This window comes from Mastigoproctus giganteus, chromosome 2 (assembly GCF_048544385.1).
Source record: "Mastigoproctus giganteus isolate SK-2022 chromosome 2, ASM4854438v1, whole genome shotgun sequence".
Lineage (NCBI taxonomy): Eukaryota > Metazoa > Arthropoda > Arachnida > Uropygi > Thelyphonidae > Mastigoproctus > Mastigoproctus giganteus.
The window spans coordinates 126,987,656-127,002,287 of record NC_143576.1 but is presented as its reverse complement, the minus strand read 5'-3'; the positions used below and the strand labels follow the sequence as shown (position 1 = coordinate 127,002,287).

The window sequence follows — 14,632 nt, the reverse complement described above, 5'->3', positions numbered from 1 at the left end:
GTGGTGGATGGGATCTATCCAGTTATATTAAAGAAGTCGGCAAAGGAAGTAATCAAACCTTTAGCCATAATTATGACAGCATCGTTGGACTCAGGGGAGGTCCCCATGGACTGAAGATGTGCAAATGTAACCCCAATTCACAAAGGAGGATCAAAGGCCGACACAAGTACTTATAGACCAGTTAGTTTAACTTCTGTTCCGGGGAAAATAATGGAGTCACTGGTTAAAGAAGAACTGCAGGATCATCTAGAAAAGACTGCAGTAATAATTCAGACACAGCATGGGTTTGTTAAGGGGAAGTCTTATCTAATTAATTTTATTGGATACTATTATGTGGTCACAAAGGAAATGGATGCAAAAAATAATTTCGATATCAAATCCAAATCTTTCTTAAAATCCAGTACATATACTTGGATTTTAGGAAAGCTTTTGATACTGCTGCACGTGGACGACTACTGTACAAACTGAAGGAGTGTGGCATTAAGAGCAATTTGCTGCTATGGATAAAGGGATGGTTGAGTGGGAGAAGACAGAGAATGGTAAACAATGAACACTGCTCTTCGTGGACTACTGTTATTAGTGGAGTCCCACAGGGTTCCATGTTGGGCCCATTTTTGTTTTCTGCATTTATCAATCATATTGATGAAGGTATATCAGGCTTAATTATTATTATTATTAGTTATATGGTGCAAGAAAACCTGAGGTTTATGCTGCACCAGCCAAAAAAAAAAATTCCCAAGTTACCCTAAGAGACAGAGAGAGAGCTTATATAGCATCAGCCAAAAAAGGAAAAATAAATAAAATTGTCTAGTTCTTCCTTAAATACATTCAAGATACACACTGTCATACACCACATGGAAGTTTGCTCCAACAATCAATTACCGGGTAAAATAATGGAGTCACTGGTTAAAGATGCATTGCAGGATCATCTAGACAAGACTGCAGCAATAATTCAGACACAGCATGGGTTTGTTAAGGGAAAGTCTTGTCTGACAAATTTGATAGAATATTATGATGTGGTTACAAAGGAACTGGATGCATAAAATAATTTTGATATCATATATTTGGATTTCAGGAAAGCTTTTGACACTGTTGCGCATAGAAGTCTATCGTACAAATTGGAGCAGAATGGTATTAAGGGTAAGTTGTTACAATGGATAAAAGGATGGCTAAGTGGTAGAAGACAGAGGGTGGAAATCAATGGGTGCTGCTCTTCTTAGACTAATGTTATTAGTGGAGTCACACAGGGTTCGGTGTTAGGTCCACTGTTGTTTTGTATATTTATCAATGATATTGATGAAGGTATATCAGGCTTAATGTCGAAGTTTGCAGATGATACAAAGGTTGGCAGGGTTGTTAATGACAGTAATGGCAGTGTGCTACTGCAACAGGATCTAGATAATTTGGGCAGATGGGCTAAGAAGTGGCAACTGAAGTTTAACATTGACAAATGCAAAGTACTGCATATGGGTAGAAGTAATCCCAGTGGAACGTACCAACTGTGTGGTACTACACTTAAGGTGGTAGAAAATGAAAAAGACCTGGGAGTAATTGTGCAGTCAGATATGAAGTTTTCTGAGCAATGCAGACAGGCTGCCAGGGCAGGTCACGGGGTTTTGTCAATGATATACAGTAAACCCCTGCTATTCGCGGTATCTGTATTTGCGGTTTCGCGTATTCGCGATCGCTGATTTAATATAAAATGAAACTTTAAAAAATGTGAATTTTAAAGCGCGGTGAATATTTTCCGCCATAAAAAAAAAACATGGGCGCGGCTAAAATTATCTTTCCTGGTCAAAACAGCTTTCAGTGGGTGGGGGGAGAGGGGTGACAAAATCGTGAGCGTGGATGTTTCTCGCTAATACTTGTTCAGTATGTGTTATGCGCTTGTCATGGAAGGTTTGGTCGTTTGCTTTTAATTTACATGCTTATAAATTGAATAAATTTATCAATTTATAAATTGATATGCTTACAAAAGTGATAAATCTACCGTTTTGCAGTGTAAAACAGACTTTTTCGAGTGTGTACGGAAGAAAGTGTCTTTATTGTGGACAAGTTCTTTTTTACCCATACAAAAATATGGCTACGAATAACAAGGGAAATGTAAAAATATCAAAGAAGGCAATGACATTAGCAAATAAAATTGAATTATTAGACAAAATTTCTAATGGTGAAAGTGTCTCCTCAGTGACAAAACATTATAAAATCAATGAGTCAAAAGGTACGATCAATCAAAAAATCTGAAGAAAAAATCCGCCCTAGTGTCCGTGAAAATGCGCTAATTGCTTCAAAAATTTGCTCTGTAACTCGTGATGTTAAATTAGGAAAAATGGAAAAAGCTTTAAATCTGTGAATAGAAGACCGAACTCAAAATAAAATTCCGTAAAGTTCACTCATCATTCGCGAAAAGGCAAAACTCCTTTATCAACACTTTAGTGAAACTGGTGATAGCACTGGTGGGATAAGTTTCTTTGCTAGCAAAGGCGCTGGTTTGAAAGATTTGTTTGAAATTTCTAATAAATATTACATTTAATATTAAATTGTTTCTTATTTTCATTTTGATGCCATATGCTTGCATTTCACTATGTACTGTCTATGTACATAGTCATATTATGAAGGCATATAATACATACATAGACAAAATTTTAGACTAGTTTTTCTTATATATTTCATACATTGGAACAGAACCCCTTTATCACTATGGGAACCATAACTCAGTATTCGCGTTTTCGGTATTCGCGAAATGTCTCAGGAACGTAACCCCCACGAATAGCGGGGGTTTACTGTATAGAAATTTTTCTAGCAGGGAAAAGGAGGTGATTATCCCTCTGTATAAGGCAATGGTCAGGCCACGCCTTGAGTACGGCGTACAGGTCTGGAGGCCTCATTTTAGGAAGGATGTAGATTTACTTGAGCATGTACAGAGAAGGGCAACAAGATTGGTGAGGGGAATGAAGGGATCCTCTTACCAAGAGAGGCTTAAGTTCTTTTTTTTTTTTTTTTTTTGATTTGGTAGTTGTTGTCGCATCGGCTTCTGTGGCCATATTGCACCTCCCAAGGTTTTTGCAGTACTTTGATCCAAGCCTGAGGCGGGAATCGAACCCGCGACCTTTGGGTTGCCAGGCAGGTACTTTACCCACTCGGCTAGCCCGGTCGGCCGCTTAAGTTCTGCAAATTGCAGTGGCTGGAGACTAGGCACCTGTGCGGTGATCTGATTGAGGTATATAAGGCCTTGAATGCGGTGAGCACGCTGAATTCTGATGGGATCCTTCCACTTGTTCAGATTACGAACCTAAGGGGGCATAAATTCAAATTAAGAAAAGACAGATGTAGATTAGATGTGCGGAAATTTGCCTTTAGCCAGCGGGTGGTTAATTGCTGGAACAAACTTCCATCTGTCGTTGTGGAAGGTGATATGTTGATTAAATTTAAGGAGGAACTGCACAGGTATTTGGAGGGAATGGTGTGTTTTTTTTTTTTTTTTTGGCTGATGCGGCATAAGCTCACACACTTGCTTTCTTTCATCAAATGCCACTGCTGCTACTACTACTACTACTACTACTACCTACTGGCTAAAAGCAAACCTTCTCACATATCTCTTCATCAACCGACCTTCCTGAGGCTCACATCTGGTGAGTATGGGCTTGGCACACACCCAGGGTCCTGAGTTGGATCTCTTTATTCTTCTGTTTCTTGGTAATTCCTTTCTATTTCTGACTCTCTCTCTCTCTCTCTCTCTCTCTCTCTCTCTCAGGGTAACTTGGGGTATTATTATCTCTCAGGGTATTATTATTAGCCATATGGCTAATAATAATAACAATAATAATAGTAATTATTATTATTATTATTAATTATTATAGTTATTATTATTGTTATGTCTGGTGTTACTGTTCGTTGAGGAACTCTCGACCAACAGTAACACCAAACATAACAATCACCCTGTGTACTTCGTAGCAATACCCGTCATGAGGTGGAACCCCCCAATCAGAGAGAAATAATATAAGAGCAATAATAATAACAATCACAAAAATAATAAAATCCTGTGGAGAGTAACAGACCACCTTAATTGGTAAATAATACCACATTACCCTGACAACAATGGTGCAATACTAGAGGCTATCCATACAGCCATATACTGTGCTGCCATAGCAGCCACTAGGATTAATGGAAAAGAAACGAGAGACCAACAACAGAAGATCCAAAAACAGAAGGAACTGTCAGTTTGGGAAAAAAGACATCAGCAGAAGAGAGAAGGATTAAGAATCAAGATAGGTCAGTTGACCAAGTACCAACAAGGTAATAGAACTAAGAAATTGATTGGAAAGGTGAAGAGCATCCTCAAAAGAGACGTTGTCCACAGCAAACACGAGACTAGAAATCAGAGAATAGGAGAATACTTGGACACACTGAAGAAGAACCTCCTCGCACTCAGCAAGAGACTATGCCGATATAAAGGGAGCTCCCAGAGGAAAATAAACAACCAAATCTTCGATGAGAACCAAAGAGCCTTCTACAGGAAGGGAGGAGATGAGAAAACAGGAAATGGACCATCTGAGAATAAGATGATCGAGGAGTTCTGGGGAAATATCTGAAGCAGTGAAGTAAGACATAACAGCCAAGCTCCCTGGACAGAAGTAGAACGGAAGAAAACCAAGGATGCACAAGAGATGAGAGCATGGGAGATTCAAGAAGAAGAAGTAAAACAGTCAATCAGGAACACCCACAACTGGCAAACCCCAGGAATTGATAACGTTCACAACTACTGGTACAAGAAGCTCACTTGCATATACAAGCACCTAGGAGAGCAGTTCACTTATAAAAATAAGTGAAAGATAAGGCACCTGGAGACAATCCCGAAGTTTCTCACTGAACGAGTCACATATCTGAAGCCTAAAGACGAAGATATGAGAAACCTGGCAAAATACAGGCCAATCATCTGCCTCCCAATGATGTACAAGATCCTGACCAGCAGCATAACCAAGAAGATATTAGACCATTTAGAGAGCCAGAACATAATGGCTGAACAGCAGAAAGGATGCAAGTGGAGAAGTAAAGGATGAAAGGAGCAATTAACCATAGATGCCGTAGTTATGGAGCAAGCCTACGAGAAGCACCGCCACCTATACACGGCCTACATCGATTACTGCAAAGCCACTGACTCCATACCTCATTGCTGGCTAATAGAGACCCTGAAGATCTACTAGGTCAATCCGATAGTGGCAAACTTCCTAGGAGCAACAATGGCAAAATGGAGTACCACCATTAAGGTCGAGAACATCACAAGCACACCAATCCCCACCAGAAGAGTAATCTTTCAGGGAGATGGTCTGAGCACACTGTGGTTCTGTCTAGCACTGAAATCCGTTCCAACATGCATAACGGCAGCAGGTATGGATATAACCTCAAAGAAGGAAGGAAGAACCTGCACACCCTCACCCATCTGATGTACATGGATGACATCAAGCTCTACGCAGCAACTGAAAAGCATAAATAAACAACAAAAACCTTGCTAGTGTGAAAGTGACCTACCCACAAGTTCCAGTCAATATCTGGGAAGTTAAAAGCTCCCATTATAACACACTCCAGCAAATACTCCGGATCACCGAAGAATTCAGCAAGGACATCAGGATGGAATTTGGTCTAGACAAATGCAAGACCCTCACACTGCACCAGGGAAAATTAGTCGGCCAAAACTACCAGCTGCTGACTGGTAAAGAGATCGAAGCTATCACAAAATGAGATACCTAAAAATACCTAGGGATGATCCAGGCTCAGCAGTTAGTGGACAAGGAAATCAAGAGTGCCTGATCAAAAAATATCATCAGAGACATAGTAGTGCCCAACACTAGCAATGTCCAGAAAACCCATGAGGAAAAAATTGGGAAGTACACAAACCTGAAACATGAGGTCAAGGAGATGTGGCATATGCAAGAATGACCATCCCGATCACCGTGTCAACCACTGGTATGGTGTCAAAGACCCTATATAGCAGCCTAGCAGCAATAGGTCTCCCAGAGAACATCTACAAGGAACTCCAGAAAGTTGCAACCCTGAACACATGTAGAATAGTCAGAGAGTTCCTAGACCAACAGTAACACCAGGCATTACAATCACCCTGTGTACTTGGTTGTGGTTGTTGTTGTTGGGTTTTCTGGCACAAGGGCCTCTTGGGCCATATTGTGCCTGTTCGATATTTACTTATCACAAATTTCTCATGTTATTGTGATAATAGGCTATTATAGAGATTTATCTGTTGCAAATAAGTAAACAGTTCCTCCAAATTTGCATCATTGCCAAGAATCTGCAATAAAGTTATCAGTTCCTTCTAATGGGATAGGGAGGTAAAGGTTGATTTTCTGGTAGTTGAAAGTTGGGCATTCAATGAGAATATAATATATTGTCAACTGCGACTGGCACAACAAACACTGAGGAGGGTTCTCTCCCATAAGCAAATACAGATGAGTTGGATGTGAATGTCCGATGCGGAGTCTTGCTAGAATTACTTCTTGTCGCCTGCTTTTCCTAATACTAGATGTCCACAATTTTGGCTCTCTTTTTATCTGCAGCAGTTTATTATTAATTTGAGCTTTCCAGAGGTCAGACCATTGCTTCCTACATGATGTTTCAATGATGGATTTGTAGTCATTGTAGGGCACTGTTTGTTGGACGCCGCCGCTAAACACTCAGTGTTTAGCGGCGGCGTCCACTTGTTCATTACCTGGAATGCTTGCATGACCAGGTATCCAGCAGAAGGTAACCTTCTGGTTGGCTTTTTGACAGTAAAATAACTTGGACAGTGATTGCGCTTAAGGAGTCTGTGTATATCAGAGATTGCTTTATACAGCTGTTGTGTATTTTATCTAGAGCTAGTTTAATTGCAAATAATTCTGCAGTATAGATAGTGCATTCCGTAGGAAGAGACACAGCAACTGAGAAGGCGGAAGAAACTGCTGCAGCTACAACGGATGCATCTGTTTTGGAGCCATCAGTATAGATAGGTACTTTATCTGAGTTTTCCAACAAATGAGTTTTATGGAGCTGTTGATCGTTTATATTTGCCAGAGAGGATTTTCCCCATCTTGAAAAGAAATTGTCACAGAGAGGTGAGAATTCAGTCCAGGAAGTTTCAGGAGTAGCAAGGTCTTGGAATATGTTGTTTAATTTAATATCCCAACTGATCATGAGTTCTTGCACTCAGATCCCTGCGGGGCGGTTTTCATTAGGCTTATTGTGATATAATTCAGCATATTGAGGATCAAACAGGTACTGCTGCTGGGGTGGAATGGCATGCTTTTAATTTTTGCTGCATAATTACACAATAAGGATTTTCTCCTGAGATGCAAAGGGGGTTCATTTGCCTCAATAAAAATTTGCCTCAGTGAAAACAATATGGGAAGTAAAATTAAGTTTGTTATCTAAATATAACCCCAACAGACGGAAATTGTTGGTGACAGGAATCAGGTTGTTTTTTAAAAATATTTCTGGATCCGGGTGAAGTTTGCGTTTTTTACAAAAATGAATTGCACTAGATTTCTTTTCTGATAGGGAATAGCCATTCCGCAATGCCCATGATTCAATTTTAGCGATGGAAATTTGAAGTTGTCTTTCAATGGTGTTCATGGTTTGGGATTGACAAGAAACAATGAGGTCATCAGCGAACATATACGATTCTACTGTATTCGGTACACCCTGCGTCATGTTTGTCATTCTTATTGAAAATAACGTCGGACTAAGAATGGACCCCTGAGGAACACCCTCCTCTTGTTCAAATGATTTGGATAAATTGTTCATGTATCTACAGCAACAACGACATTCCATCCGAATGGCTCCAATCCATCTTTGTGGCCCTACCAAAAAAGGCTACCAGCCGGAAATGCGAAGACTTCAGGCTGATCAGTCTAATGAGCCAGGTGCTAAAAGTCTTCCTCAAGGTGATTCAGCAAAGGATAAGATGTAAGTGCGAAAGTGCACTAGGAAACACACAGTTCGGATTCTGCAGGGGACTAGGCACCAGAGAAGCAATTTTCTGTTTACAAATATTGCTACAAAGGTGCTATGAACATCAAAAAGACGTGTATATATGTTTTATTGACTACGAGAAAGCCTTCGATTCAGTAGACCACGACCGCCTAATTGACCGACTGAGAAAACTTGGGCTTGAAAACAATGATATCAACTTTATTACAACTCTCTACTGGAATCAAACAGCCCGGCTTCGCTATGACAACGATCTGACAGACCCAATTCCAATAAAAAAAGGCGTCCGGCAAGGCTGTCCATTATCTCCCATTCTTTTTAACATCTATTCGGAAATGATCTTCGACCAAACACTGGCTGACAAGAACATCGGCATAAAAGTTAACGGACACTACATCAATAACTTAAGATATGCCGATGACACAGCACTAATAGCGGATTCAGAACAAGATTTACAGACCATCTTGAACGAAGTGGACATAGAAAGCCAAGCATGGGGGCTACGAATCAACAAAAAGAAAACAAAGGTGATGAAGGTCAGCAGGACTGCAAGCAAAATCACGATCAAACTAAACAACGAAAAATTAGAGCAAATACACCGCTTCAAGTATCTCGGAGTGCTCATTGATGACCAGCTGAACCATGAGGCCGAAATCAAAAGCAGAATTGAACAAGCCAGGCAGGCATTCACCAAATGGAGAACCCTCCTCACCGACAGAAGCTTGAACATCGTGCTCAAATTACGCACATTGAAATGCTACATCTGGCCAATACTGCTCTACGGTGTAGAAACCTGGACTCTAACATCAGCCACTACAAAAAAGCTCCAGGCCTTCGAAATGTGGCTCTACCGAAGAATGCTGAAAATTCCGTGGACAGCCAAGATAACCAACGCACAGGTCCTGCAGGACATGCACACGGAACGGGACCTGCTCAAAACCATCATCAGCAGGAAATGCAAATACCTAGGTCACATCGCTAGGAACCAACAAAAATATCACCTACTACCACTCATCCTGGAGGGAAAGATCGAAGGCAAGAAACGCCCAGGCAGACCGAAAATGGCATGGCTAGATAACATCAACACCTGGCTTCACATGACAACAGCACAAATTCTACACGCAGCGCTAGACAGAGAACAATATCAAAACGAAGTCGCAAACGCCATTCGGCAGCATTAAAGAAGAAGAAGATCTAACCTGAAATGTTCTGTGGCATAGGAAGTTTGGTATAAAGTGGGGTAAATGACCTCTCAAGCCAAAAGAATGATCTTGAAGTACACCGTATCGCCAGGTGTTATCAAAGGCTTTCTCAATATCTAGATTGATCATGACCAGATGTTGTCCCCTTATGAAGGCATTTTGGATGTTTGCTTCTGCTTTTATCATTACATCTAACGTGGACCGGTTCTTTCGAAAACCGTACTGATTGTTATTTTGCAAATTGTTAGTTTCCAGGAACCACGTTAGCCGTCTGTGAACCATTTTTTCCAAGACTTTGCCTAAGCAGCTGGTCAGTGAAATCGGCCTGTAATTATGTGGAAAGCTGCGATCCTTTCCTGGCTTTGGAAAGGCTAGTATAATTGAGTGACGCCAGGAATTTGGGTAGGTATTTTCTAGATATATTCAACTGTAATATTTTAACAATGCCTCTTTTGTTCTGTTGTTTAGTTGGCTTATCATGACATAGTAGATCCCATCTGGACCAGCAGCACTACTGGAAGTTTTATTGAGCGCCTCTAAAAGTTCTGTTAATGTAAATGGCTGGTTGTACAGGTGTGACACTCTAGTGGAGAAATTGATCTTATGCTGCTCTGATGATTTTTTAATTTTCTGAAAGATTGGGTTGTAGGTGGATACGCCTGATATACTGGCAAATGATTCGGCTAAGGCATTTGCAATTTCTGCCGGAGAGGACAACTCCTTTCCTTTCCAGTTTAATATTGAAGCCGGGGACTGGACATATTTGCCATCAATAGTTTGTATTTTCTTCCAGATGAGTCTGATATCTGTGTCCTTGTTTATGCTAGAGGAAAAGGTAATCCATGCTTCTTTTTTTGTTTTCCTTCTTATTTGGCAGAACTTAGCTTTCATTCTTTTAAAACTAATTAGGTTACTGGTTGTGGGGAATTTGTGGAACAAATTCCAAGCCCTATTTTTTCCTGTTTAGCATATGTACAAGCCAGATTCCACCAGTAATTACTGTGTTTGCGTTTCCCAGGGAAGGACTTTGGTATTGTAGAGTTGGCAGCTTGTAATATTTGATTAGTTATATGTTGTGTGACATAATCCATGGGCTGAAGTTGAATTATTTGATCATCTAACTGAACATTTGAAGCATATTCATTCCAGTGTGCCCTACGAAAATTCCATTTGGAGCGACCCGGCAAAGGGGAGTTTACCCGTGTTTGCAGCTTGCAGAGAATTGGTAGATGATCACTATTTAGTGGATTTTCAAGAACCGACCCTCCGTATTAGTACATATGGAGGGAGAGCAGATTGAAAGGTCTATTGCACTCATGGATCCTGTAGAAAAATGTATATAGGTAGGCTCACCAGTATTCAAAAGGGTAAGTTGACACACACCGAGAAGATTTTCTATTAGTTTACCTCTTTTGTCGATTGTTGGCGATCCCCACAGTGAATGATGAGCATTGAAGTCTCCAAGCAAATAGAAAGGAGGCGGTAGCTGGTCTATTAGATTTTCTAGATTTTCTGAGGAGATTGAGGAATTTGGGGGAATATATATAGATGCTATTGTAATAGTCATGCCAATTTCTGCGCACATTGCCACTACCTCAAAAGGAGTCTGAAGAGTAACAGGTTTAGATGGAATATTATTTCTAACAAGAACCGCCATGCCTCCACGGGCCGGCGAGTCGATACTCCTATCTCTTCTGAACATGGTATAATTTTTAATGGTAGGACACACTTGTGGATTTAAATAGGTTTCTTGTAGGGATATACATGCTGGTTCATAGCGGTTTACGAGATCATGCAAATCATCTTTTGCATTACGAAGGCCTCTACAATTCCACTGAAGAATTCTTTCTATTATGCGTTCTTGTTAGTTGTTTTTGCTTCTGACTGTTTTTTGGTTGTAGCTTGTTTATACCTCTCTATTTTTACTTTGTCTTTCTTAGGAAAGAAAGGATGTGTCGTGTCCATCTCATCAGTTGCGTGGAGTTCTAAAATTCCATCATCTGAATTTTTCTGCTGATCAATATCCGTTGAAATCCGAGGATGCACCATTGGGGTTTCTGTAGCTTTTGGTTTCATTGTTGATGCATCGGCTGGAATGGAGATTGGAGTATTGCTGGCTTGTTCAGTTGTTTGTTGTGAAGGACACTGTTTGGGAGAAGTGAGTATGGATCGTGCCCAATTCGCAAAAGATGTTTTAGGAGGAATTGTAACATCTGTTTGTATACTTACTGATTGCACCTGTTTGGCAGCTGTGGCATACGTACGCTTTGGCTCCATTTTGATTATTTCTCTTCTCGCCTCTGAATAAGTGACTTTGTTCTCCACTTTAAATTTCTGTATTTTTTCCCCCTTGCTTCCATATTTTGGAAAAAGCTGGGTGATTACCTTTACAATTTGGGCAATGAGGAGTGGTAGCATTGCAATCGGATTGGTTGTGGTCCTTTGATCCGCAGTTAGGACATATTGCCTCACCTCTACATGCAGTCTGAGAGTGTCCATATTTTTGGCACTTATAGCACCTGATTGGGTTTGGGATGTAGGGTCGGACACAGCAATGGAGATAGCCTGCTTTGACAGATGTTGGTAATATGGGAGAGCTAAAAGTGAGGATTATGCTCCTTATTGGAATGAGAGTACCATCTTTATGAGTCGTGATTCTCCTGGTTTGGATGACTCTTTGTTCTCGTAATATTTTATGTGGCATGGGGAGTGACTTTTATTGGATGTCTGCCGAAAGTTGTCAGATTTAATAACTTTGCAGAATGCTGGGATTTCATGGTCTCTACCAGAAGATCCCCAGACTGGTTGTTGTTGTTGTTTGGTTTTTTTTTTTAGGAGCATTAGCAACTAAGGCCATATTGCTCCAGGAATATGCGGTGGTCATTCCCTGACCTTTCCGCATCCTCCGTATTTGGTGGTGACGTCCCCAGACTGGAGTCGCTTTACTGATTTTGTTGAACCTGTGACAGCCTCTAAGCATTTTTGCACAAGGAATGGGGACAATTTACTCAAAGGCTGGTCTGATGTAGAGTGCAGTATGAGGAATGCTGGTATCTCCTCTTGAGGATTTGTTTTCAACCTCTTGGGTTGGGAAAAGTCATCATCGGTGTGTTCTGTCGCTAGTTTTGAGCTCGGAGGCTCTAAAGGTGGGAACGTATTGTTATCCATCTTTGCTCCTTTCAGCCACGGGAGAGTAGATTTCTTCTCCCAGGTTACCGGCCCCGCCACGGGGAGGCAGGAGTAGCTAGAGTGACCAAGCGGTATAAAAGTTAGTATATTAGTTTAAATGGAAAAAAGAAAGGTGATTTGCCTTTCTGAAATTTAGTTACAGATCGTAAATCTAAGTTTACTATTATTTAATGAGAACGTAAGAAAACTTTTATAACTGAACAAAAACTGCAGCTTCGAGAAAAACGCTCTAGAAATCACTGAGAATCGCTTGATCACTATAACACTTGGCACCTGGGGCCTGTGTACTTGGTAACATGGAGTGGAATCCCCCAATCAGGGAGAAATAATATAAGAGCAACAATAATAATAATCATGTCCATTCATGCCTTCTGTCTGAGTAAGGGTAAGAATGTCATCAGCATTTAGCTTACTTAATCCATTCAAAGCCTTAAACATCTCAATCAGGTCTCTCTTCACACTTGTCCAGTTTCCAGCTGCTGCAATTTGCAGGACTGAAGCCTTTCTTGGTAAGAGTACCACTTAATTCCTCTTAATAATCTCATTGTTCTTCTCTACAACTGTTCTAACACATCTACATCCTGCTAAGATGAGGCTTCCAAAACTGTATACAGTACTGAAAATGTGGCCTAACCATTGCCTTATACACTGGAATAATGGAATAAATATCTCCTTACCCATGTCAGAAAAATTCCTGTACATCACAGAACCGTATGAGGTGTTGTAGAATCCCATCTGCATTCAGAAAACTGGTACCACACGGTATTATTTTGGGATTAATGATGCCCATAGGCAGGACCTTGCATTTCTTAATATTAAGTTTACCCATCAGTACCCATCTGCTAAACATTTTTAAATCTTGCAGTAGTGTATTCTGATTATTGTTATTAGCTTTTGTATCATCTGCAACTTAGACACATTAAGCCTTATATGCCTTTATCAATATCATTAATAAATATTGAAAACAACGAGCTGAGCACTGAACCCTGTGGCAATCTACTGATAACTTTATCCAAGAAAAGCAGTGCCTGCCTACTGATAACCATTGTTTGTCTGTCTTCTTCCATTCAACCATCCCTTTACCCATAGTGGTAGCATGTCCCTAATGCTACAAAGCTTCAATCTGTACAGCAGTCTTTTATGTGAAACACTATCAAAAGCTCTTCTGAAATCTAAGTATATGATGTCAAAATTATTTTTTGCATCCAGTTCCTTTGCTACGGTATCACAATATCCAATCAGACCAATCACACAACCCCCCCCCCCCTAACAAATCCATGCTGTGACTGGTGTATAATTGCATTCCTGTATTCCTGGTTTAAAAAAAAAAAAAAAAAAAAAATTAATGTATTACTTTTTTTTAACCAGTGAATCCATTATTTTAACTGGAACAGAAGTCAAACTTATAGGTTGTCTGTAATTATTCACTTCATGCCTTAATCCCAATCCATCGGGATTCTCCCTGAATCCAATGACGTTCTCATAAATATGGTTAAAGGTTTGCTTGCCTCTTTTGCTGCCCCTGTTAATATAATTAAACAGATTCCATCCACACCAGGTGCCTTAGTTACATTTGCTTTCATCAATTTCTCTTTTACTTTCCTGTCAGTTGTGACAAAATCATTTAGTTTTCTGTAATTCAATATCATCCTGACAAATCCCTAAAAAGTTACTCATGTGTGAATACAGATGCAAAATATGTATTTGGTTTCTCAGCAACCTGAGCAGAATCATCAACAGTTATATTTTTCATATCTAGCAAACCAATGTGATTGAACCCATTCCATCTAGTGTTTACCTAAGTAAAGAAGTCTTTGCTACATTTCTTTGTATTCTTTGCAAGAGACTGACTTATTGCAATCTCCATTAGCTTCCCTAATCCCCTTTATGACTTTATTCCAGACAAATTTATACCTATTGTAGGTTTTTATATCCCTGTTAATTTATATGCATCTTATGTATGTTTTCATTGTTTCTCTTTGTTTTGTAAAAGTCATTGTTTCTCTTCCACTTGCCTAATCAGTAGTATGACATCTCATCTCTGCCACTTGCCTCAGAAGTAACTATGACATATATTTAGGTCTAAGCCTGAAACAGTATCCTCAGTTGGTATTAAAAGACACTAGTCTTTTAAAACCAACCAACTATTTTTACTTCCAGTAATTATTCCCATTTAGAATATTCAAAACGATTTTCCTTCCTCAGGAAAATCGTTTTGAATATTTTCGTTAGATTCTTTTAATTGCGTTAATTTGAATTTTAAT

At 39.9% G+C, this 14,632-nt stretch overlaps 1 protein-coding gene across 1 annotated transcript in view; it reads right to left on the bottom strand.

Moving 5' to 3' along the window:
• roq (RING finger and CCCH-type zinc finger domain-containing protein roquin) overlaps nucleotides 1-14,632 on the bottom strand; it is a 711,471-nt gene that overhangs the window by 198,950 nt on the left and 497,889 nt on the right. The gene's annotated exons all lie outside the window — the stretch shown is intronic.